At 55.9% G+C, this 24,464-nt stretch overlaps 1 protein-coding gene across 1 annotated transcript in view; it reads left to right on the top strand.

Annotated features, from left to right (window-relative positions):
* Window positions 1–10,378: 10,378 nt before the first annotated feature.
* Window positions 10,379–24,464, top strand: part of CACNA1E (calcium voltage-gated channel subunit alpha1 E) — a 129,500-nt gene continuing 115,414 nt past the window's right edge. The window contains 1 exon segment of the mRNA XM_039555753.1: window positions 10,379–10,446. The gene's annotated coding sequence lies outside the window, so the exon portion shown is untranslated.

Here is a 24,464-nt window from a genome sequence, read left to right on the forward strand (position 1 = left end):
CACATGTGCTTAGCCTGGAGTGGGAGGTGCAGTGAGGAGGGCCAGGAGCATCCTTCCCCTGCAGGAAAACCAAATTATGGGGTGGGGGAATAGCTCTGCTGCCTGAGCAGGGCTGCACTGAGCTCTCCTCCTGATTCCTCCCAAGAAATGGGCAGTGAGGAGGGGAGATGATTCCTTGGGGGACACACAAACTGCTTTGCACAAATCACTCTCCATCCCTGGATATTTCTACGGCGTATGGGGCCATCCTTGGCTCTTTCCATCACATCTGTTGGGCCTGTGACAAACCCCTGGGTCATCTGCAGCCTGAAACCTCCTGGGTCTGTGTTTCAGAGCTCCAGCAGTTGTAGCCAAGGTCCCCCTGGGCTGGCAGCAGGAGGGCAGCTGCACCCCAGCTGTGCAGTGGGAGGCTTCAGAGCAAGAGGAATGAGGGATCTGCTCTCCATGATCCCCGTGCTGGGCACTGGGGAAGGGGCTGGGACTCAAAAGAGCACCTGGAGGCAGTGCCTTGAGCAGCAAACACTTCTTTAGCCATCTGCTGCCTGTGCTGAACATGTTTGGCACTGAGCAGAGCTGGCCAGAGGTGAAAGAAATTTGTCTCCTGCAGGCAGCAAGGGATGTGCTTCTGTGGCAGCAGGCTGGAGGTGGGTTGTGCCGGGCTTAGGGCAGGCAGAAACCCCCCTCAGTGCAGCTGGAGCCCTCGGGTGGCCTCCATGGGGCAGCTCTAATGCTTTTGGGGGTCAGCAGGCAGCTTTACTGTAGGGGGGTGTGCTTATAATGAAATGGAAGAGATCCTTCTTGTGCAAAACTTGTATTGCATAGTCATAACATAGCCTGGCTTGGAAGGGACCCACAAGGATCATTGAGCCCAACTCCTGGCCCTGCACAGGACACTCCCCAGATTCACACCCTGTGCCTGAGAGTGTCACACAGTATAGTCTACTCGGCAAGACACCGCAAAAAGAGGCTTTTTTTAATGTAGGAAATAGCATTCTTGTCATGTAGGGAGCTGCCTCCTAGATCCCCTGGGTTGCTGTGTCCCTCTGTGAGGCTGCAACTGGCCAGCAACATTCCCAAAGGCTGCACTGTCAGAAGAGCAGAGCTCATTACAGGCTCTGACATGCTCCTGGGGGCAGGTAGGAGAAAGCTGGACATGACAGAGTGGTGGCTTTGTCTCCAGTCTGTGGAGTGACAAAGGATGATGTCCCTGGTGGCAGCGAGCCCTGCTGTCCCTGGGCAGAGGGATTTAGTGCTCTTGGATCCACCCTGGCAAAGAGCCAGAGAGGAGAAGCTGGTCCAGGCTCCTGGAGACCAAGGGGGAGCAAGTTCACGCTGGCCCTGGAGTGGTTTGAGGGGGAACCACCCCCACCAAACCTTAATGGGATCCAGCAGGCCATGACATCCTGTCCTGCTTGCTTAGCAGATGTGCTTGTCTGATTAGCACCAGCATCCTAAAGAAGGGCCTAATTTGCAGCTTTCTGGGCTGGGACTGAGTGGATGATGTGCCCGAATGCCTCGTGCCAGCCTGTGCTGCTGGTGCCCTGTGCTGTGGGTGCTCCTCTAGCCAGGGCTCCTGAGCAGTTTCCCAGCAACAATTCCCTCAGCTCCTGGCTGCCTTCAGCTGGAACTGCCCAAATGTGAGCTCCCAGGGAAGGCAAGGGGGGAGAGACAGGCAGTGGAGCCAGACAAGTGGAGCTGGACCTGCCAAAATCCTGGGCTGAAAAGCTGCATCTTCTCCCTGCCTTCCCCAGAGCGAAGTACCAGCTCTTCCTTTGGAGCACCGTCTCCACAGGAGGAGGTGCAGGCAGCCCCGGGCATCCCCCAGGTGCCATCCCGAGGGGAGCAGGGAGAAGCTCTCTGAAGCCCTGCCCGAGTGAGGTGGGTTGGGGTGAGCCCAACAGGTGCTGCAGCTCAGGAGGCTGCAGAAGGAAGGGAGGTGAGAGCAGAGAGACTCAGCTGCAGCTCATGAGAGCAATTTCTCTTATTCCATTGCTCAATCCAGGTCTGCATTTCCAGATTTTAAAAATAGTGCAGCAGCTTCTGTTCCCCATCAGCTGGGTAACAGGCTGTGCTCAAAGCTGGTACACGTAGGCCTTGTTTCTGTGTTTCCCCTGCCTTCCCCTGCCTTCTTCTCATCTCCATTTTTCTTTTTTTTGGGACCACAGGTTCTCCTTGGCGCAGTCAGCTTCATCACTCCAGGTTTGTCCTATAGGAATTCACAGCTGGGCTGCCTCAACAAGACAGCCCAGGATCCTGCTGGCCTCTGGGAAGAGCTTGGAGCCTGGACTGGTACGTGGCCTTAAGCCGAGGAAAGCTGTGGTGCCTTTCTGTGTGCTGCAGACTCGTGTTTTCCCTCTGTGGTTAGCAGCCTCCTCTGGGTTTTCCTGGATTACCTGGATCCAAATTTCCTCAAAGACCCCTTGAAACCTTGTTTTTCCTGGCAGACACACTGGGAGAGCTGTATAAAAGCTGAGAAGAGCTGGCTCAGAGCTCCCAGCTTTCATAAATACCGCTGCTGATAGCTGCTTCTGCCAGGCTTTAACACCCATTGTCAGTGGCTCCAGCGAGCAGAGGGATCAGAGCGGGGCAGGATGGCTTAGGGTGGGAGCTGGGTTAAGGTGAGCAGCTTGGGGGCTGCATGGAAGCTCTGGGAGCACAGCTATGGCTGCAGGCAGCCCTGGGAGTGGCTGCTGCAGATCCTCATCCTGCTCCAGCCCTTCTCCCTGAGCAGTGCTGCATGCCCAGGGGAGGGGAGGCATTCGGGATTTGTCTTTCTGGGGCCTGTGTCTGGTTGCCTAAAGCTGGGGTCTGTGGGGTTCAAATAGGAATTTCTCTCTGGGCCAGAGTGGGAATCACAGAACAGTTTGGGTTGGGAGGGACCTCAAAGACCATCTGGTTCCACCCCACTGTCGTGGGCAGGGACACCTTCCACTAGACCAGGTTGCTCCAAAGCCTCTCCAGCGTGGCCTGGAACCCTTCCAGGGATGGGATAAAGCATTCCATATAGTGGAGACTTTGCAGGACACCTGTCTGAAGAGGGAGTGCCTCACTCCAAGGATGTGACAAATGCTGACTGCCCTGCCAGGAGTGCCATGGGGAGAGGAAAAGGCCTGTTTGGTGTGGAGGATAGACTGCAATTGAGGGAAAAGCTGCACCAGGAGGAGAGAGGTGCCAGAAAGAAGCTCTTCAGCACTGGAAGTTTCCCTCGCACACATCTGAGTGCCTCCTGCAGTGAGACTCCCTCCCTGCCTGCTGGCAAGAGGCTCCTGTTTGGCTCTGTTTAGAAATTATTTCACTAATATTGTTGTTTATCATGAGCTGGAACTGTGCCTCGGAGCCTGAGCAGCCCTGGGGATGCTGGCTGCCTTGCTGGTGTGTGGCTCCCTGTTCCCTGGGCAGGACCATCCCCCATGGGAACAGTGCTGGGGCTCCCTGGGGACACTCATCACCGTCTCACAGCTCTGCTCAGGGGGTCTTTAGCTCTTTGCTGTGTCCATATAAAGCTGGGGTGGGCTGGCAGATGATGGCTGGACCTGCTGGTGGCCGTGCAGTGAGCCCCTCTGTGGTGTTAAGGTCATTTTGCAGCCCTCTGGCTTCAATTCCATGGGTCAGATCCCACCGGGGGAGCCACTGCCTCTTTGTAAATCCATCGGCTAAAGGCTTGGGGAATAAAATCCAGCTTGTTTCTGGAGAGCAAAGTGGATGGAAAGGATGGATTCCTTTGGACTCGATGATCTTGTGGGTATTTTCCAACCTAAATGATTCTATTCGGTGATGTTTTGTGCTAAATCCCTCTTGATCAAAGCAAGTGAATTAGGCTCGAGCTGCCAAGCCCCAGGACATCCCAAATGGGTGGGTTGGGCACAGCCCATGAGAATTCCTGGGGCTGCTGATCTTCAGGTGGGTGGATGTGTTTGGAGCAGGGATATCAGGTGGCTTTGAGCTTCGTGGGGTTCCCAGCTCTGGGAGCTGGGGTGAGGATAAGGCAGTGCCTGACTCCTGCTTCTGCCCAGGCCAGGGCTGGAAAAGACTGGGAGATGAAGGCGGGTTGGGCACCTGCAGCTCTTGCTGCCCTGCTCTTGGCTGGCAGGGGCCTCAGCAGGCCCTGTTCGTCCTCGGGCACCCTACAAACTTAGTGTGGAAAAGGCAAAACTGTTCGAAGTTGACTTTTTCTGAGTCTATAAGAGATCACGACAAACTGGCTGCCTGCTGCAGATGCTGAGCCCCCCTTCATCTGGTGAAGGTAAATGTTTTATGAGGGCAGGGCATACAACTGGTAACACCATAAATATAATGCATAAAAGCGATGATTCAGGAGCTGTGCTTGACTTGAGTAGGAATGAAATCAGGAGAACTTGTACTGAAAAATAAATGTTTTCTGGTCCATTTCAGGGTTACTGTAAGTGGAGGAACATTACAAGATGTTTGTTTCTGGAAGCATTTGGGACTCAGCCCTAAGCTGTGCTCGTTAAAAATATTTTTAATAATTCACTAATATTTTAATAATGTGATAAACAACAAAGCTGCTGCTGAGGTCTGCAGCTGGTGGAGGAGCTGAACAGGACAGGAGACCAAAATGCTGCTGTTGGGTGTGTGAGAACCTGGACCACTCTGTTGCTGTACTTAGGTGGGAAAGAGTGGCTGGAGAGGAGTAGGGGCTTTGGAAAATCCGTCTAATCCTGGCTTAAACCCACCTGGATGAGCCCTGGGGTTGGGGAGGAGCTGCCAGCAGGTGCCAAGGGACTTTCCAATGTACTTGTTAAGAATACACACATTTTAAAGCTCCTGTTTTTATTTGTTCTCTTGGGATGACACCGTGTCCTGCCCTGCAGTCAGGGGGATGCTGAGAAGTTGTCTTGGAGCAGATTCAAGGAATGTGATTGAAGGTTTGGTGGGAGAAGTGCCATGCAGCCGATGCACCTGGGATATTTGGGCTGTCACGGGGAGGAGCTGACTGGATCTGTGTCTCGGGTTGCCACCAGAGTTTTAAGGTGAGGTTTTGCCCATCCTGCCCAAGCATGAGGAGCTTTTTGGGGGAGCTGGAAAGATGACATCAGGATGATGGAGCTGGAGGCAGTGCTGCCCTCTCGGGGACTCTGCCCTGCTGTGCCTCTCTCCAAACCCTCCGGACCAGACCTGGATGAGGAGCAGGGTGGCCCTGGGGAGGTGCCTCGGCTGGGGTGTTGCTGTGGGAGCAGGGGAGGAGGAAACTGGGCAGTACAGCGGGAGCAGCTTTGCCCTGGCCCAGCGATGACACCCCGGGGCACTTGTTTGGGTTGGCTTTTCTGTGTGTGTGGATACCAGAGAGCTCTGCCAAAGAGGTTATTGCAGGGAGCTAATTGACTTTCCATCATCTCCTTGGGTCCTCTGGCGAGCAAAATGACTAAAACGCAGCCGCAGGCTTCCCAGTAAACAATGAGCAGTTGGTTTCACATGGCTCCCTGTCAAAAATCCCAAACTGGAAAGGCAGGAAAACAAACAATCAGATCAGAAAGAAATGGGTTTTTGGCACCGGTTCCCTCTGTGTTGACTGGGCTGTGAGACAGACCCTGAGAAATGGCTCAGATTTGAGTCAAACAGCTCAGGCACGGATGGGGAGGGTGGGGAAGGGGATAAAAATGTCTCTGCTGAAATCCAGGCACCTGCAGTCGCAGAGGAGCAGGGGAAGAGCGCAGGTCCCTGTGTGCTTTCCACATGGCAGAGACATTTTAAACACAGGAGGCCGGGTAGTGAAGCAGAACGAGTGCCAGGAAAATACATGCTCCAGCTGAAAGATGGGATCTGGGAAGTGGAGAGCAGCGCTTGTTTCATAACTGGAATGTAAACAAAGGGTCTGGGGTGGAGCAGCAGGCAGGGCAAAGGCATCTCCTCCCTGCTCAGGTTCCAGTGACAGGCTGGAGCTGCCTCCTGCTTGGTCATAACCCAGCTGACAACATTTGGCCAGAGCATCCAGAGGGAAGTTTGCTGATATTTTTTCCTGCAGTCTGCAATAGGTGACGGGTAGATGAGATTTTTAGGAGTTTTTTCAGACAAATTTAGTGCTTCTTGATCATCCCATTCAGGATTGAGCTGGGCAAAAGTGTGGTCCCGAAAGAGAAAGATCTATGTTTTTGCCTGCCTCCCACAGTACTCTGGGATTTTTCTTTTGCAACCTCATCTCATAAATTTATTACTGAAAATTTTGGTTGGGTTTGTTTTTTTTTTTTCCAGGGAGGATTATCTGGTTTTGGAAAAGTTCCTACTTCAGGAAAGTTTAGTCTCACTTTACATAAACATCCTGAGATTTAGGACGATTTTTTTCTCCTCTGGCCTCGTTGGTGTTGATATTATTGCGAGACAGTTAATATTATTAAAGATATTTTGAGTTCCATGCGTTCTCCTGCTGTTAAACAGAAGTGCATCGTTTGGCACAGGCAGGTGCTTGGGAACAAACCCCAGTGAGAGCACTTGGCATTTACTGGAAGGTGCTTTTTTCCACCCCAAGGCAGAATTCTGAGTATTTGCCAGCTGTGGAAGGCACACAGCACCGCTTGCCCAATTTCTCTCCCCTATGGCAACTGCAGCTTCCTCTCTCCAGGACAGCAGGATGTGTTCCCCATGGAAGTCCATGGCTTTCTGGTGGGTATCTCCAGCTCTCACCACCTGATGGGACCAGCAGACAATCTGGCAGTTGGGTTGAAGGTTTTGCTGAATACATGGGGCTTCTTTGTTTCTAAAGATGCTTTCAGCTGGCCCTGGGCTTCATCTCTCATCTCTTTAGCTCTGTTTAAAATACCCACAGGCTTATTTGGTAGAAAAACACACAGATCAGCTCAAAAGAGACACAAGGAGCTGAACTTTCTGACCCAGACTGGTCAATTTTACAGGTACTGATGGCCCCAGAGGGGGTAAGGAGCTGGACCCCACCTCTAGTTCCTCCTGGGAAGTGGAGGGTGGGTGATGCCATCCTGCTGCAGCTTCCCTGGGAGGGGAGGTGGTCCCTGAACACTGTTCCCTGATGTGCTGTGGGTCCTAAGCACAGGACAGAGAGATTTGGGTGCTCCCCTCCCCCAGGAGGGCAGGTTGAGATGCTGTGGTACCTGTAACATCATGGGCATTGCAGAATGGGGAGGCATCACCCCCAAAAAAGCTGTTGGTCCACTCACGCTTAGCAGAAAGCAGTGCAAGGTTAGCTTGAAGCAGGCACTAAGTGCTGAAATGCCCGGGAAAGAGCATGCCTTGCACGGGGGTCCCTTCCCAGTCTCAAGCAGGGAGCTGCTTCCTCCAGCCCACCTCACTGGTGTTTGTCTCGCCTGCTCTCAAGCCCCAGCCGCTTCCCTGCTGTCTGTCCCACAGCTTAAATAATCTTTGCCCCTGAGGTGTTTTTTCTCGAGTCTAATCTACAATTTACAGCCTTGTCCTGTTCCCTGTGGGGATGCAGAACAATTTATTCCCACACCCTTTGCAGCAACTCTTTTTGTAATTGGAGACTGCTACCAAGTCTCTTCTGCCTTCTGATTTCCAGGCTAGACAAATCCAGCTCTTCTAGGCAATTTTTTTCCTCAACAAGTTGTGTTTTGCTGGCCTCTGACTGCTCTCCTTGCTGCCCTCTAAACTGCTGCCCTTAATCTGCACCTGAAGTGTTTGTGGCTGTACGTGTAGGAAGGAGGAGGAGGAAAACTAGTTAGGGCTTTGTGCTGCGTGGAAGGAAAGCGGGATTAAAAGCTTGGAGGTCCTTGAGGTCACTCTCAGCAGTGCTGCTGTATGAGGATGAGAGGTCAGCCAGCAGGCAGAGAACACGGATCGGGTCCAAGGGCTTTGGACAGCAGGCTCAGGTGTCTGCAGGTGCTCCTGCACAGCTCGGGGCTGCGCAAAGCTGGATGCCCCTGGATGTAAAAACGCCCGTGTCTGCCTGCCTAGGCTTTGCAGCTCTGCATTATTTGCCTCTTTTCTGACCTGCACCTTGGGCTCTCACCCTGCAGGGCTGAGGGAAGCTCCTGCAGCTCACCGGGAATGCCGGCAGCCGCTCCCCCGAGACGACAGCGGCTCAGCACTGGGATGTCGGTGCTGCTCCTGATGCTGTCGCTCCGTATTTCATTCCTGTCTAGATCTGGGTGGTGGGAGGAGATGCTCAGCTTTGTCTCGGTGCCGATCAGGAATGTCTTTTCTTTCGGGATGAGGAAGCTGATCTGCGTTCGTGCCCAATCATCCAAGGAGCCGGCAAAATTATTAATGTAACAAGTTATTGGGGAGAACCTCGCTTCTCCTCCCCCTCATGCTGCACGGAGCCGGGAGCAGCCTTGCTGGGAAGGCAGAGGGGGCCGAGTGGGGTTCTAGGGATGGGGGACAGGGAGACGGATGCTGAACTCCCCAGAGTTCAGTTACCCCCCAGCTCCCACCGTGAGCAGGTAACCATGGAGACGTCTGAATCCAAGGCATCCCTGGTCCCCAAGGAGCAGCACATGTGTATTTAAATCGACCTACCCTGGGCTCGTCACGGGGGAAGTGGTCTTGGAGTGTTCCATCTGGCTCCCACCTGGATAAGTCCCAGTTGCAGAGAGGCCATGGAAAGCAGGACTTGGGAGCACCACACATGCAGGGCTGTGCGAGAGACGGTGTCAAAGCCGCTGCTCTGGGGAGCTGGAGGGATGCCCTCTAACAGGGAATGTTCTCATCCCTATCAGTGCCAGCTTGTGGGAAGGCGGGAGAGTGAGTGGGAGAATTACGGACAGGAGTGGACCCTGTGGCAGCGTTTGTACCCTTCTGTACATGCCTGAATGGCCTTGCCTGGGCTGGATTTTGGTGTCTGCAGTGTCCTGGGAGTTGTTTGAGGGATTTCTATCCATCCCAAAGAGAATGGGAATACGCAGGTTTTCTTCTGTGCCTCCTCCCCGAGGTGCTGGCAGGAGCACGAATGAATGAAGGGAGTGTTGGATGAGATATTTAAATGAAGTGCTCGTCTCCGGGACTTTCTTCATTCAGATTTAGGGATGAAGGTTTTAGAGAGACAGCACCCGGGCGGGTGGCACAGGTGGGCGTCCCTGTAACAGGGTGGCTGGGGGAGTAGCTCTGCTGCTTGCCCAGCCCCAGAGATGCCAGCAAGGCACGGCAGAGCCACGCAGGATCCTGGCAAAGCACACGGGACAGAAGCGGTGCCCCGGCCCTGGGGGATGTGCCAGGGCAGGGGCTGTGTGCCACGGAGCAGCACATTGTAAGGGTCAGGGGCAGCTTCGGCGCAGACTTTGTGTCCGGCCCCGGAAGCTTAAAAGTCCAGGGTGCTGCTGGATGCTGCCCAGCCTCACAGGTTTCCCGGGATACTCTGCAGGGCGGTGAAAGGAGAAAGCCCAGGGAAAGGGACATTGTGGCGTGGGCCACCCAAAGGAGCCCGCGGCCGAGGCTGCAGTGGGTGCTCCCCCAGAGAAGCCAGCAGTGACAAGATTTTGGGGGCTTCTGTGCCAACCAGCCGGGCTCGTGCTGAGCTGTGCCGTGCCAGGGCTCGTCCCTGCCCGTGCTGAGGGGGAATATAAGAAGTGTCTGTGTGCTGCCTTGGAGCAGCAGCCCTAGGCAGCATCAGCGGCGGTGCTGCGGGGCTCCTTGAGCGACATGCAGAGCGCCTGTGTCACCTGCAGCCCTTCCACCCTGCACCTCCGGGTCCAGCTGTCCGGGGCTGCTGCCTGGGAAAGCAAAACGGAGCCCTAGCAGGAGCAGTGGAGCTGCACCGCTGCAAACTGGGCTGCAAACGGGGTTGAAGAGGGAGACTGGAATGCACCCCCTTCCCACCGGCAGCTCTCGCATGCCGTGGGAGCACTGTCTGGCTGATCAGGAGCCGGGGGATGTGCATCCGTGTCCCTTGTCGCCACAGATGCCCTTGCTCTGGCTGGTTGTTACGGTCACCGTGCCCTGGTGTGCGCAGAGAGGAGGAGACCCGGGTCGGGAGCGAGGGACTGGGGAGCACCGGCACGGGCTGGGGGGGCACTGGGGCGGTCCTTGCCAGGTTTGTGGGGACTGGTGCTGGGCAGTGGCTGACCCCGGGGTGGCCTGGGTGGGCGGAGAGGAGGCCGCGTGCCCCGTCCTTGCCCCGGGGCTCAGCCAGGGGCTGTGTGCCCGGACAGTTGCCGCCGTGTTTTGTCTCGGTTCCTTCCCTCCTTTGTTATCGCCCGTCTGCCCCCTCTGGTTTATGTGCGAGTTCCCTTCCTCCGATTGTCAGAAATTTCTTTTTCACTGTGTGGGCAGGAGACAGATTTTAACTGTCTCTATTTTCTCCCCCCTCTCCCTCTTTTTTTAAAATTTCGTTTTATCCCCCCTCCCCCTTTCCTTCCTTCCCTGCTCCTCTCGTCTCTCCCTCCCCTCTTCCTCTCCCCTCCCTCCTTTTTTTCCCTCCCTTCCCCACGGCTCTTTTCCTCCCTTTTCCATTACAAATCATGTCTCTGGAATAACCGTCGGCCGGATCCATGCTTCTGTCTCCAGGTAAGCGATGCCCAGCGGGCTGGTGGCCCTGGGCCAGCTCCCGCTCGCTCTCCCAAAGTCCGCGGGGACATCGTGTGTCCCTTCCCCCCCCCCGCCCCGCTCGCTGCTACCTGTTGGGGACGGCCGGGAGACGCCAGTTGGGGCTGTCTCCATCCTCCTCCTCCTCCTCTCTCTGAGCGATTCCCGGTGGACACCTCCTCCCCTCCCTTCTGTCTCTGCCGCTCTCCGGGATGCGCGGGGCTCCGGGGATGGAGCGCGGGGGAAGGAGCCGGCGGCAGCCAGCGGCCACAGGTGGGTTGTGCCTGGGGAGCTCGGGGGGCTGCAGCAGCGCTTTGGGACGGCACCCCAAGTTTGAAGCCCCGCTCCCGGTTTTTCCGATTCCCGAGGTTTCTGGGGTGTGGGGATCGGCTCTCGCAAAGTTTGTATTAAGGGAGCCTCGGCTCTCTGCTGAAGGTGGTTTGGGGGGCTGGGGGTCCCGGGGGACCCGCCACCCTCGGAAGGATCGTGTGTAAGTGGGGCCATTCTGGGGGCTGCCCACCCTCACACCCCAGTGCGTGAGTGGGTGAAGCCGGATTGAGGTGTCACCCCCCTCTCTTTCCCTGCCTTGAGCGCCCTGGGGAACCCTGGCTGGATGCAGGGCGGCACTGGGCTCGTTCAGCCCCAGTCCACCTGCCCTGCCAGCCCAAGGCTTCCCAAATGTGCGGGATCTCTTTCCTCCTCTCCTCTTCCTGCCCTCGGCAGCCAGTGCTCTGTCTCGTGCTGTCTCCCTGCACCCCGTCCCCGCTTTCCGTGGGTCCAGGTCCTGCTCCCGAGTGCCTGGGTGTTGCTGGTGACAGTGGTGAATGAGTGGGGTCCTAAATCAGGGTTTGTTTGCCTCGTTGTTCCAGCTCTCCCAGCTGCTCTTGCGTTGCAGAGCGTGTGTTTTGGTGCTCGTGGCTCCTGCTGGCTCCTCGCGCGGCTGGAGCGGGGCCAGGGACAACTCTTCCCCCACGATCCTGGACTGACAAGCGCTACCTGGACCCTGCACCACGCTGTGTCCGCCACGGGCCGCATCCCCCCGCACCCCCGGGGTGGTCTCACCCTGCTCTCTGGGCTTGGTCCGCGCTGCAGATGGGGCGGTCTGGGCTCGGGATGCCGTGGGATGCGGTGACACTCTCGGCTGGTCCCGATCCACGGCTGGGCTGATTTGGCAGAGGAGGCAGAGCATCACGGAAGGCACTGTCAGCGGGATGAGCCATGCACTCGCAGCCTCGGCTGCTGCTGCCGGCAGCTTTGGCAAGGCTGGGGCACATCCAGCACCCGCTGAGTGACTGGAGAGACCGAGTGCCATCAAAACGAGAGGGGTTTGGAGGGCTTTCCTTCAGCTCTGCCTCCCCAAAGCATTTATGCAGCACGGCAGGTCTCTGCGCCGGTGGGCTGAGCTCCCCTGGATGTGGGGACTGCAGACAGGGACTACAGGACTGGGAGGTGGAGGAGGTGGTGGTGGCATCAGGCCCTGGCATTGCGCTCCCCTCTGGTCTCTGCTGCTGCCTGGCTCAGTTTCTTTGCTCCTCAGCGGTCCTGGAGTACCTGGAAAGTTTGTTCACTGTAGTTTGGGATGCATTTGCATCCCTTGAGCACCTGGGGGTTTCCTCCTCCTCTGCTGCCACACAGGGCAGTGCAAACCTTTTGCCGGTGGGAGGCTGAGTGAGAGCACGGCCCAGCCCCGGTGCACCTTGGCACCTCTTTTGGGCAGGTGACAGGTTGGTGGCGAGGCAGAGTCTCCCTCTGGCTCATCCACGCTGCTGAAGGCACTAGTGGGGACCTGAGCATGTGTGTGAGATCTCTGGCAGGCAGTTGTGCCTCTGACCCCATGCAGACAGCACTGTCCCGTTGGCCGTGTGAGGCTGCAGCCCCCCGTGCCCCATCCCCGGCGTGGCTGAGTCAATGCACCCACCCACTGCATCCAGTGTGTGACTCACAGGCTTTTCATGTACTGGTGTGAATCACTCACAGCCACATCGATGACTTTAGTGACAGCTGAAAAGAGAAATCAGTCCCCCCAGCACTCCTCCAGCACCTCTGTTGCTGCCAGATGGGTTCCTTGCTCCCAGTGACCCAAGAAAACTTCTGCGAGTGGAGCTCTGGTGATGGCAGCCGGAGTTTCTACTCCTTCCTGCATCCCGTGGTTGAATGGATCCATGGGTGCCACCGAGGATGCTCGTGGCTGGAATGGATGGGTGGACACTAGGGTGATGCAGGCAGGGGGGTGGATCTTCTGCCTCGGTGCTGAGGAGGCTCTGCTTGCTCTGTTGGGGTGAGTCTGGTGCTGTTCTGGGCCACTTCCCTCGGGGCAGGGTGTGTTCTGGGCCGGTTCTCCCAAGGCTGTTCCACTTCCCACCTCTGTCTCTCCGGGCACCACATGTGGCGATGAGGAGCCCAGTGCAGGGACCCCGCTCCTGCCTCTCCGCAGCCCCTGGGGTGCAGCAGGGCTGCCTGAGCCCCAGCGGGAGCAGCTGGTGATGAGCAAGAGCTGTCAGGAAAAGAGCCAGATCCCCCCCATGGCTTCGGCTGCTCCTCTCCGCGGTGCTGCTGGCTGGCAGATGGTGGCGGCCAGCAGCTCGGCTGGTGGCTGGGATGCTCTTTGCTGCCCTGCCAGAGCCCGGGGCTGTGTCTCCGCTGGCTCCCCTGGGGCCGGAGGTGCCGGTTTGCGCACAGGGAAGAGGGGCTCGGTAATTAACCTCCCCGGGGATCGCTGTCTGTCACCTTCCTGCCTCTGCCGGAGGCAGCCCAGAGAGGAGCCTGGGGACACTGCCTTCTCCTGCCTCCCCGGGCAGGGGTCCCAGGCCATCCTGCATCCCTCCCCAGCCTTGCTGGAGGTTAGCGGAGCATCCCTGTGTCCGCACTCAGGCAGTGTGTTCGGGAGGAGATGATAAATAAATCCTGTGCCTTGCAGCTCCACGGAGCTCCAGGGAAGGCACAACCAAGGAGCAGAGGGGATCAGACAGGCTTCCCAGGTGCCTTCCAGGTCCCAACCTGCCCCTCGTCCATCTCCCGCGTCTTTTCCATGCTGCTTTGCTTTATCCCTGCCTGTTGCTCTTGCAAAAGCTCTTCCTGCCCTTCCCTCCCCGGTGCCGGCTCCCCACCAGCATGTCCCCTCCTTCCTTCCTGCTCCCTGCGGCTGAAATGAAGTGCTGGAGTATTTCAGGGATGTCAAAACATACCATTAGTCACGGGCGTGAGGCCTCGTGCCCAGGGAGAGGCTGCTGAGCTCTCTGTCAGGCTGAGAAATGATCAGGGCAGGCGGGAGCCCAGGGGCTTGGGGGGCAAAGGCTTTGGGCTTTCTCCCTTTCTGATACCTCTGGCATCATCCTGACTTTGCTCTGAGCAGCAGGCTGGGTCAGATGTTCCCTGGCATCAGTTGCTCCACAATTCCCCTGTGGTGCTGGGATATGGCACCTGCAGAATGAGGGGCTAGGTCCCCCCCTGCTTTTCTGGGGAAGAGATTCTCCCCAAAAAATCCCATGTCAAGGCGACCCTCCAGTTGTGCCCAGCTGTGTTACTTATTGGCTCAGAAGGGTTGTTTTTCTTCTCTTCGGCAGAGATGTGTTGTCTTTAGGGTTTTTCATGCTGGGATACGTGCTCCCTGCTTCAGAGGCCGCCTTTTGTGGATTTAGATCCAATATTGGCTTTTCCAGGCACTTGTTTAAACAAAGCAGCACGGGCACCGAAACATCTGCTCCCTGTGGAGGCACCGAGCCCTGCTGCTGCCCAGTTTGCCGTCCACAGGCATCTGTGCTTCCCAGCCTGGTTCAGGATTATTGTTCTATTTCTTTAGTGCCAAAACACTCGATTTCCTTTCATTTCACATGCAGATAATGGGCGATCCTGCTAAAAACACCCCTAGCTCCTGGTGCGCAGCGCCTGCCCCCCGGCATCGGCGAGATGCTGGAGACGTCTGAGCCTGATCTCTGCCGGAAAGGCAGCAGAAAGCTCAAAGCTGTCAGGGGGAAGGGGCTGAGCTGCATCTGCTCCCGTGATTCTCCAAGGACTGCTGCCTATAAATAAGCACAAACCAGCTGGAAAGGTGCCTCAAAGCACAGAGGTGTGGGCAGAGCTGAGCCTCACCCCTGCCAGCACATCCCTGGAGAGAGCCCATTAAGCTGTGGCTAATATTTTTGTGAAGTTTTCTGCTTCAGCAAAGAGCATTTGCATTCTCCGTGCCTTGTTTTTCCAAGCTGCAGGCGGAAGGTGGGCTTTAACCCCTTGTTACCCTGGCTCCGTCTGCTTCGTGCCCTCCCACAGGAACCAGCGCAAGCACTTTCAGCAAATGGGTCTGTGCTGGGTGCCCTGCTTGGCGTTGAGGCACCGCGTGTGGTTTTTAGAGGTGAGTGCTGGCGGGTGGAGGGCTCTGTGTGAGCTGGCACTGCCAGCAAAGAGCCCTGGAGAGTGTAGGCAGCGATCCTGCTCCCAAAAATCCAGGCAGGGTGCCTGTGCTTCCCTGCCTGCTCTGGGTTTCCATGGGGCTCGTGAGGCGATGGGAGCACATGGTCAGTGCTCCAGAGAGAAATTCCATCTCTGGTCTGCACTCGGGGCATGGATCAAATCCTGGAACTGGGTGGGAAAGATGCAAACCTCCCCACTCCTGCCCTCCAGCATCTGTTCTCCAAAGCCGTGGTGTGCTCACTGAGGCTTCCCAAGCAGGGCTGGGAAATCATACCCAGTTTAAAATTAATTAAACCAGGTCCTTCAAGGAAAAGAGCACCTCCTGTGCATGTTCCCATGTTCTGGATGAGCCCCACCATGGGTCAGGGTGGTACCTCCATGTTGGTTTCGAGATGAGTTTTAACTGAAACCTCATGTGCTGACTGTGCCTGAGAAAATCAGGCTGTAACTAATGGGAGTCACTCAAGATGGTGGCTAATTACTGTGATTAACTGAGCAGCACTTTGGGCCACTCTTCCTCCTGCTCTGCCTCTCATCCTGGCCCCTGGGGAGTGGCTGCAGCAGCCAGGGAAGGATCACACTGCTTATCTGGGGGATTGGGAGGTGGTGCACAGCCCCCAGCTGTGGGGTCATCTGGCTATCTCTGAGCCTCTGCTTTCCCTAAAAATAGGAGTTTTTCTCTCTGGAAGCAGCTGCTGAGGGGAGTATTGTTGCTGTGGGCATGGCTGGAGCTGGGACCCTTCTTGCGGTGTGATACAGGGTGAGAAACTCCATCTTAAAATCTTACAAGTGAGAGCTGCGGCATATGGGACACGTTGGGAAACAGGGGCCAGCCCTTGGGTTTTCCCCACCCTGTTTTCCTCTGAGCGATTTTTCCCTGCGATGGGGTCCCTCCTTCAGTTCTGCCCCATTCAACGATGGCTTTGGATGCTTGATCATGGCTTACTAAGCAACCTTTAAAAAGCCTTGTTTACAAAACCTGTCCCTGATGCGAAGTGAGTCTGGTTCCGTGGGCTGCGCTCGCCGGCTCCACGCGAAATGTGTCACTTGCACCGAGCGTTATTTTTAGAGCTGAGGTTTGCAGAATGTAAAGGCTGGGCAGGTTTTTCCAGGGTGCCAGATTCCTGGGAGGAGGAAGAAGGGACCGGGTTGATCTCTTGCTCTGTGGCAGTGCGTGGTGGCGGCCGCTTCACCAGTGTCCTCTGGTGCAATGGTGCTCACGTGGCTTTTCCACATCTACGTGGGCATTTGTGGATCCTTTATGTGCCTCTCTACTTTTCCTCTTCTTTGGTCCTCCTTGCTCAGTGTTCAGTGGCATTCCTGCCTCCCCATCCCATCTTTGGTGGCTGGTGCTGCCCTGGAGGCTGCTCTAGGTCTGGGGTCTCTCCACCAGGGCTGGCTGCAGTGCAGCCCTGCCTGTCCTTCCAGCCCTTTTCCTTGCCTGGGAGCAGCTGGACTGTGTCCAGGGTGGGTTGGGATGGACGGGCAGCAGGAATGGGCTGGATGCCAGTTGGTTTGGAGCTGGATGGGCACAGTAACCCTGTGGGAAGCTGGTCCAGGCAGGAGAGCTTTGCTTTGTCAATGTCCACCTTCACACCTGCCTGTGCAGCTCCTCCCTCTCCTTCCAGCCTGCTTCTGGTCCAGGCTGGAAAGCCACCACTCTTGCACTCTGTGCACCAGGAGAGCTGTTGCCTGCTCTCCTGTAAATGCTCTCCTGCTCCCTCTCTCTGGGCGCTGAGCTCTGGGAGAGGCTGCTTCCCCTTCCAGCCTGACTTGTCCATCGCCTCTGTAGATCCTGGGGCACCAAAAGCGCTGCGGGGTCTTGGAGCACTTTGCAGTGTCACAGGGGGTGAGGAATGCCCTCAAATGCCTTTGGGTGATGCTGAGCAAGGAGAGGAGGAAATCAGCTCCTCAGGGTAAAGTGTGGTGATCCAGGGAATCCACAGACATCCCACGTGTTGGACCAGGGTGTGGTCTGGTGACCACAGACAGGGATGTCCCCAGCCTTGGAAGCAGCAGCTTGGTTGAAGTTGAAATGTTTCTGTAGGGTGACGCTGGTTTGCACCAGGCAAAATCATGAGAACCAGTAAAAAGGCTGAGAAGAGGGTAGAAGCTTTTAAAATGTCCAGATTTGATGGTGTGTGCCAGAACAGGAAGTTGAAGGTTTGGAGGCTTTAGGTTTGAAAGCCATCTTTTAAATCTGGTCCTGTTTTTCTTGTGGTGGATGTGATATAAAAAGCAAAATTGAAATGAAGTGTGTCTGCTGTGTTGGACTAGACGGTTTCCACCAGACAAAATGACTTTTTTTCTTTCTTCTCCTCCCTTCTTGGCACTTTTTACCCCCAGCAACTCCTGGAGCTGACATTCTTTGCTCAGCAGATCTCTCCTGCCCTGTGGCCGGCTACCACCCGCACCCTGGGCAGACAGCACCTGTGTGTGTTATTAAGATCATGCAGGGAGAATTTCTCACTCTGTTGCAGGATTTTACCCTTCTGCCACTGAGCTATGGGCCAGGCTCTTGAGCTGGACCTTTGGAGTGGCATTTCGCTTCTCCCAGCATTGTGTGGCCAGCTTACAGCTGGCCAGGCATGCTGCAGTGTGCCCTGCCTGCTTCCTGTGCCAGTGCCTGCTTCCAGCCAGCTGCCAAAACTCACTCGGTCGCTGCCATGTCTCACTCGACTCACTTGTGACTGTCGTGACTTTGTTTTAGTCACTTTGTCTGTTGTGCTCATGCAGGGAGCTGTTAGTGTTGCTCAGAGGGTTTATTAGCCTTGAAGCCGTCGCCTATTTCCTACTTGTTATTCCAGGTATTTAATTGTCTCTTTGCTCCCTGAGAGCTGGAGCTTGTTTTCCCTGAGTCCCTCAGAAGGAAGGTGGTTTTTCAGCTTCTGCCTCGGAGATGGAGAGGGCTTTGGTGTGCCTGGGGCTGTGGCTGTGGTGTGGACCAGGCTCTGACCTGGCGCTATCCCTTGCTGGGATTTTTGGATGACTGGAGCTCGCCCAGAGCAGAAGGTGTAATCTGAATTAATGTTTTAATTACGCTGGTCTCTTCCCCAAAGCCTGTTCTCTTTGTCTTGAATTCATGAAGCTCTTGCATGCGCTCTCGCGCTTTCCCTGCTCCCCTCACCATGCAGCTCGTCCTGAGATGCTCTCCCCGGCAGGACCAGGAATTGCTGCCGGGGCTGAGGAGCTGCTCGTGAAGAGCAGGAGGGGGGAACTCGGGCTCCATCCCACTGGCTCTCCTCCCGCAACCTCTCTGCCCCAAACAGGCAAGTTTCCAGGCCCAGACTTCCCGAAGAGGTGTTGGGTAACAAGGTGGGAGCTCCCATGCGTGGATCTCCAAGGCAGTTTCTCCCAGGGGTGCAGGGGATGGGGATGGGGTCCAGGGGAGGTCGTGATGCTTTCCCCTCAGCATCCTGAAGGCTCCTCCTACCACGGGGGGACAGGGACAGGAAGGGGGCTCTGGGATTCTGGTGTTTCTCCGTGCCTGGGAGAGGGGAAAGGAGGGGCGTGCACCTGTATGTGTGACACTCCAGCCCTGTCACCCTCAGGGGACCGTCCCACCCGCAGTGCCAGCGGAGGAGAGCTGCTGCGAGGTGATGAGAAGAGAAGCTGGAGCTGCTCTGATGGCTTAAATATGTATTTTACTAATAAAGGCTTACGCTGTGAATGGAGTGCCAGCAGCAGGGGCAGAGTCAAAGTGAGGATTTAAAATCAGGTTGGGTAGATAGGAAAGACAGCTTACGGTGTTTTCATCTCCCTCTCTTGTTCATCAGTTCCCTTAATAATTCAGGTGGGGGGGGTTTAATATTAAACAGACCAGACTTGGCAAATAAGGGGAATGTGGCTCCTGGAGCTACAGAGTACGTACTGAGGCTTGACAGTTCTTCTTTCCAGGTGATATTGGATTCTTGCTATTAAACACAAGTACCCTACACCAGGAATTGATCACCCTGTCTTGCAGCACATTATTATTATCGTCGCTTTATGGGATTGCACTGAGAAATGTCTCCATCTGCTCAGGTGATGCTGCTTTGCTGTGATGGGCTAACTCACACTGGCACGTTGGGGTGGGAATAACCTCCCCATCCCCTGCCTCGACTTTAGGGGCTTCTCTGGAGCTGGACTGGGTGGCTGTGGCTGCAGAAAGAGGTGCTGCCTGTGTGATTCTGGTGCCTTGGTGCAGGTCGTCAAATCGCCCGGGCTGCCGGTGGCTGTTGCTGTCCCTCACTGTGAGGAGAAGACAAATCACCTCCCTTGGGCTACGCGTGGTTCCCAGCACAATATATAAAAGCTGTCTTGGAGTGTTGAATGTGTTTCCAAAGGACTGGAGGGTGTGGGTGACTTGAAAAGGTCTCCTCGTGTCTTGGTTGCATTAAATGTCTTTGGGTTTTTATCCCTTTTCTCCCCTTGTTTTGGGGCGGATCTGTAGTTTGGTAGATTCAAAGGTTGAACGCTGAAGGCTTTGGGCTGCTCCTGCTGTTTCCTTCAGCAAAGGTATGTAAACATTGCACTGGGATATAGAAACGTGTGAGGTTTTTAGTCTGTCGTCTAAAGAAATGAGCTGAAAAACACTCGCTCTTGTATTAGCTCTTAGCTTCTTGTATTAACTTTTTCAGATCAGTTTTCTGAAACTGGGGACAAGGAGGGAGGACTGGGAGTGACTTCTGGTCCAGCCCTATTTTGGCTGTGCAATGTTTTACTCTGGTGGCCTCTCATGCTTGGTGGAGCTGAGGATGCTGTTGCCTCTATCTCATCTTCTGTTGCCTCTATCTCATCTTCTGAATGCCAAATAACTGCATTTTTCATCTCTTCTCCAAACTCACGTTTTTCCACACCATGCTTCTTTTCTGGACCCTTCAGTAAATCAGCAGCTTGCTTGGTGTGTGTTTTCCTGAAGCTTCAGTGGCTGGGGCTGCTTTGGGAATTGTCAGGCACTGCTGCTCCTCTGGTTCTGAGACAGGATTGCATCTCCATGGCACGGTGCCTTGGGTTGGGCCAGCCCTTCCCTGGAGCGAGCTGAATTTTCCCTGATTTTCTGCCTGCAGACCCCAGGGTTTTCATAAATAACCAAAGCATCATTAGGTTTGCAGGGTCCCTCGGCCACGCTGCGGTGGATTGGGATGGCACCGTGGCTTTAGCTCCGTGCTGGGACCTGGGGGCTGAGCTGGGGCCGGAGCATCCCCGTCCTGGGGCCGGGCTTGTTTGGGGGCTGCAGACGGGAAGGAGCAGGGGCGGCACCACCGCAGCCCTCCCCGGCCTGGGATGGAGTATGCTGGCAAAACGCAGGGAGAAATCCCGCAGGGAAGGGGAAGAAGAGCTTTGTCCAGCCAGAACTCCGCGGCTCTGCTGCCCACCCGCGCCTGCCTGTGCTGCGGGGGGCTGTGGCCCTCCCCGGTGCGGGATGGGCTATTGGTCACCCTGGGGCCAGGGGGACGGTGCCGGGGGAGCCGTAGGTTAGAGCCCGTTTTTAACAAGCCAGAGGGGATCCATCCATCCAGCCTGGCGTGCTGGGTGGCACAGGGTCCCAGGAAACCACGAGGGGCGGGTGGGCACACCAGCAGCTCCCCCTCCTGCTCCCTGGGAGTGTGGTGGGAGAGAAGGGCTCGCTGCCCGAGGCTTTCCTGGATGGGCCAGAGCTGGCCCTGGGGATGCTGAGCAGCTCCGTGCAGGTTTGCTGGGGGGCCGAGCCTCTTGTTCCCTGCTGTGCCCCGTGTGAGCAGGCACTCGGCACAGGAGATGTCCGAGAGCTGTGCGTCAGCCTGGTGGGATTCAGTGGTCCCTGGAGGAAGCCCAGCAACGAGGGTGAAATCAGGCCACTTCTGCTGGGTTTAAGGTGAACCCTCATCCCTGCCACTCCTCATTAAGTCCCATCAGGTGACAGCCTGGTGGCTGCACGCTTCCTGCTCTCCCGAGGCAGTGTGGGGCCAGCCTGTGTTTCCATGCCCTGCTTTGGACCTGGGGGTGAAAGAGCAGGTTTTACTTCTCAAATAATGAGCTGCTGCAGTGGATGCTGAATTGGATGGCAGCAGTGACAGACCGTGGTTACTGTTGTCCTTTTGTCCACAATATGTTGTTATGGAAGTGGGTTTTCCCCCTTCTCTTCCTTTCGACTTAATTTGGCATTTGCAGCACAGGGGAGTTTCTGGGAGGCTGCTTCTACTACAGGTTTTTTTTTCCCCTAGCTACAGTGGCTTTAGAAATTTATCACTGCTCTGATTTAGGGCTTTTTTTTCTTCTATTATTATTTTTTTTCCTCCTGGCATATGGAAGTAGCAAGCTTGGAAAAAATGCAATCCGTTAGCCATTTCAAGCAGGCTCTACGTACATGGGGCTCCACGTCTCGCAGCAGGCTGAGATTTTTAGAAACACTCAGTACTGGCCTCGTGTTACAGCTCCTGTGGGATGTGGAAAGCACCCAAACCTCTTTTAGAGATGCATTGCTTGGTGTGTAGCATCCTCAGTCAAGGCTGTGTGGTGGGGTCTGTGCTGTGGTGCTTTGGTTTGCAGGTGGGGTGGGAAAGCCTGGAGGCAAAGGGATCTTGACCCAGAGGTGTTGGCTCAGCTCCTGGCAGTTTGCTGGGACTCTGTGGGACACCCTTGACTCTTGGAAGTGAGGTCAATACCTGGGCTTGCTCTTGGATCCCCACCAGGCTATGGGGTGGTTCAGCACCCTGGTTGGAGATCCAACGTGGCTGGAAAGAGCCTTAAATCACCGTGGATTATTCTTGCTTCCAAACAGCTTCTCCAGAAGGGTACCTTGGGTGCCAAGGCTTTGTTGAGTCTTGTGCCTCCCGGCACTGCAGGGCTGCTGACAGCTTGGGAAGCTCTTTGCAGGCAGCTCGACACTTTCCTTCGGCACTCGCTGGTGCTAACAAGCTTTGCTGCTGAGCTTCTGGGGCCAGGTTTCTTCTGCAAAATAAACCTGAGCGTGGTAGAAATGAGCCAAGATGCAGCCTGTGTGTGCAAGGCTGGGGATCCATCCCGAGGGGCTGCGGGGCGTGCCTGGGAGCGGGCGATACGTGAGGGATCTGCTCTGGTCTGTATTGGGCTGGCCCATGCGTAGCAGCGGCTTTAGCTGGAAGGCATCAGTGCTCTGGCTCAGGGGTGTTTTTGGAGGACATGGGGCAGATTTATGTCTTAGGGTCCAACTGGTGCTTCCCCAACAAAGCATGGGAAGAGCAAAGTTCTGGACACAAGGCCTGCTTCCTCCCTGTTGGCATGTTAGAGCTGTTCACTCACAGGAAAAAGGACCAGGACAGACCTGCTTTCCTGAACCCACGGCTGCCCCATCCCTGGAAGTGTTCAAGGCCAGGCTGGACAGGGCTTAGAGCAACCTGGTGTCCCTGCCCATGGCACAGGGGCTGGAACAAGATCATCTTTAAGGTTCCTCCCTTCGTTCAGGCTGATGATTCCATGGGCCCCGGTGCAGTGATGAGCTGAGCATTGCCTGGGGAAGGTGACAGGGCTGTGTGGCTCTGGGGCAGAGCCTGTGAGCAGCTCTTGCAGCTGGGGAGGCAAAAAACTCGGCCCTGGCAGCCACTGCTTTAGGGGAAGCCTTGGTTTCACTGGAGGAGCCTGGTCCTGGCTGCAGGGCTGACCCTGTGGACCCTGTGCCCAGTGCTGAGATGTGGGATCCCATCTGGGGCATGCACAGGCTTTGAGCACCCCAGGTTTTCAGCATGGGACTGTTAACAAATTGCTGGCCCTGTTTTTAGGGACTGTCCAGCCCATTTCAGGCAGAGGGGAGGGTGTAGAACCCAGAACACAAGAGCGTAGTATTCCCAAACAGTGATTCTGTGCTGGAGTTCTAACACACCCCAGGCAGACCGACAGGCCCTGGAGGGAGACTGGAGCCCTCCCAAGGGGTTCAGCTGGCAGCCGACACACAAACAAGGTTTGAAGCAAGAAAATGACCTGGTTTAAACCTGAGATGTTGTATGGGAGTCATGTATCCGTGCCAGTCTGGGAAGGGTGGATGTGTCAGCGTGGTACCCTTCTGGAAGGGATGGGTTTTGGTTGCTGCCACTCTGAGCTGTGCAGGTGGGGGCTGGGGGCCGTGAAGGATGATTGCTTGGTTCTCCCCGTGCTGCTGGTGCTCCGAATCCTGCCGGCAGACGGTGGATGGCTGGCATGGGGAAATCAGTGGCGTGAAGCTATTTAGGAAGGAGTGAGTGGGCAAGAGGAGAGCGAGGGGGAGTGACGCTGCCAGAAATAGCACTGCCTGCTGCTGAGGGGCTGGGAGCCAATGGGCTCTGCTGGTGTCCAGTGTGGGGGTGGTGGTGAGCACAGGGCTGTGCTGGTCAAGTGGGCAGTGTGGGATGGCTGTGCCAGACAACTGGGCAGTGCCAGCTGGCCGAACCCTGCCGGAGGAGAACCCTCCTGGTGTGTGCAGGCTGGGTGACATACGCCATCAGTCTCACACTGCCAGGCCTCTGCCATCCCGGAGATGTCTCAAACTTCCAGATGGCAGTTCCCAGGTGTAAAAAGAGCTGAGTGTGTGTAGCCTGTGGAGGAGCCTCGGCTGGAGGAGCCTCTCCTTCCTGGAGACGGAGAGGGATGGTTGGGGGGGGCCACCAGCAAGCAGTCACCACAGTGTGAGGGCTGATGTTTGCAAATACGGTGAAGTCCAAGCTCCCAGGGCACGTGCTGCTGCAAAAGGACCAATTCTGTGATGGAGTTAGGAACTAATTGAGCTGTGGGGCATCACTTCAGCAGGGAGACGGAGCTGATGCGTGGAGCAGTCAGCTTGGGTCAGAGCAAAGCTCCTTCTAGCTCCCTGCCTGGGCTGGCTGCTCAGCCAGGACTGTGGAGAATGCTGCGCTGGGCTGATGCACGTCTTACATAAGGAGTGGTGTAAGAAAAGGGATGTACATTGCTTTTTTCCTGCAGGATCTTTCCAGGCTCCAGCCATCAGCAGCATGAGCTTGGAGGTTGGGGCTAGGCTGTTATTCTTGGCTGTGCCTGCCCTCCTCTGCTCCGTGAATTAGTCTCATCCTTAATTTGAGCTCATTTGCACCACGCTTAAGGGTCCCACAAAGCAGCTCTCTGTCAGGAAGGTTGCTGTGGCACAAATTATTCTGAGAAACGTGCTCCAGAGGGATGGAACAGCAGAGATGAAATAATGCCACGAAGAGGAGAAGGAGGGAAGGCAAGCACGGCTCAATGCCAGCGGTTGTAGTGAGTGAATAAAAGAAGGGAAAGCGGAGCTGGATGAGCTCCTGTTGAAAGAAGAAACACTGAGAGGAGGAGAGGGAGCCCGATGATAAGACAGTGGCTCTGGTCCAAAGGGAGGTGCTGGAACTGCTGGCTGGAAGGAAGCAAGGCAGATGGTGGGCGATCGGCACTGCTGTGCCTGTGGCACGGAGTGGGAATTGGCATCAGAGCTGGGGGCAAAGCTGTGTCACTGGAGGGAGAAGAGACCACTGATGGTGGCTGGGGTCCAGCTGGGTGTATCCAAAAGAGCAGTGCCTGCAATGCCAGGTGGCTTCCAGAAGCACAACCCCTTCACTTGGCACCTTGGCAAAGCATTGAGGCTCATGTCCAGGCTGCCTTAGCCCACGGCCCTCTGCAGGGTCCAGCCTTTGGCAGCC

Source organism: Corvus cornix, chromosome 8 (assembly GCF_000738735.6).
Source record: "Corvus cornix cornix isolate S_Up_H32 chromosome 8, ASM73873v5, whole genome shotgun sequence".
Taxonomy (NCBI): domain Eukaryota; kingdom Metazoa; phylum Chordata; class Aves; order Passeriformes; family Corvidae; genus Corvus; species Corvus cornix.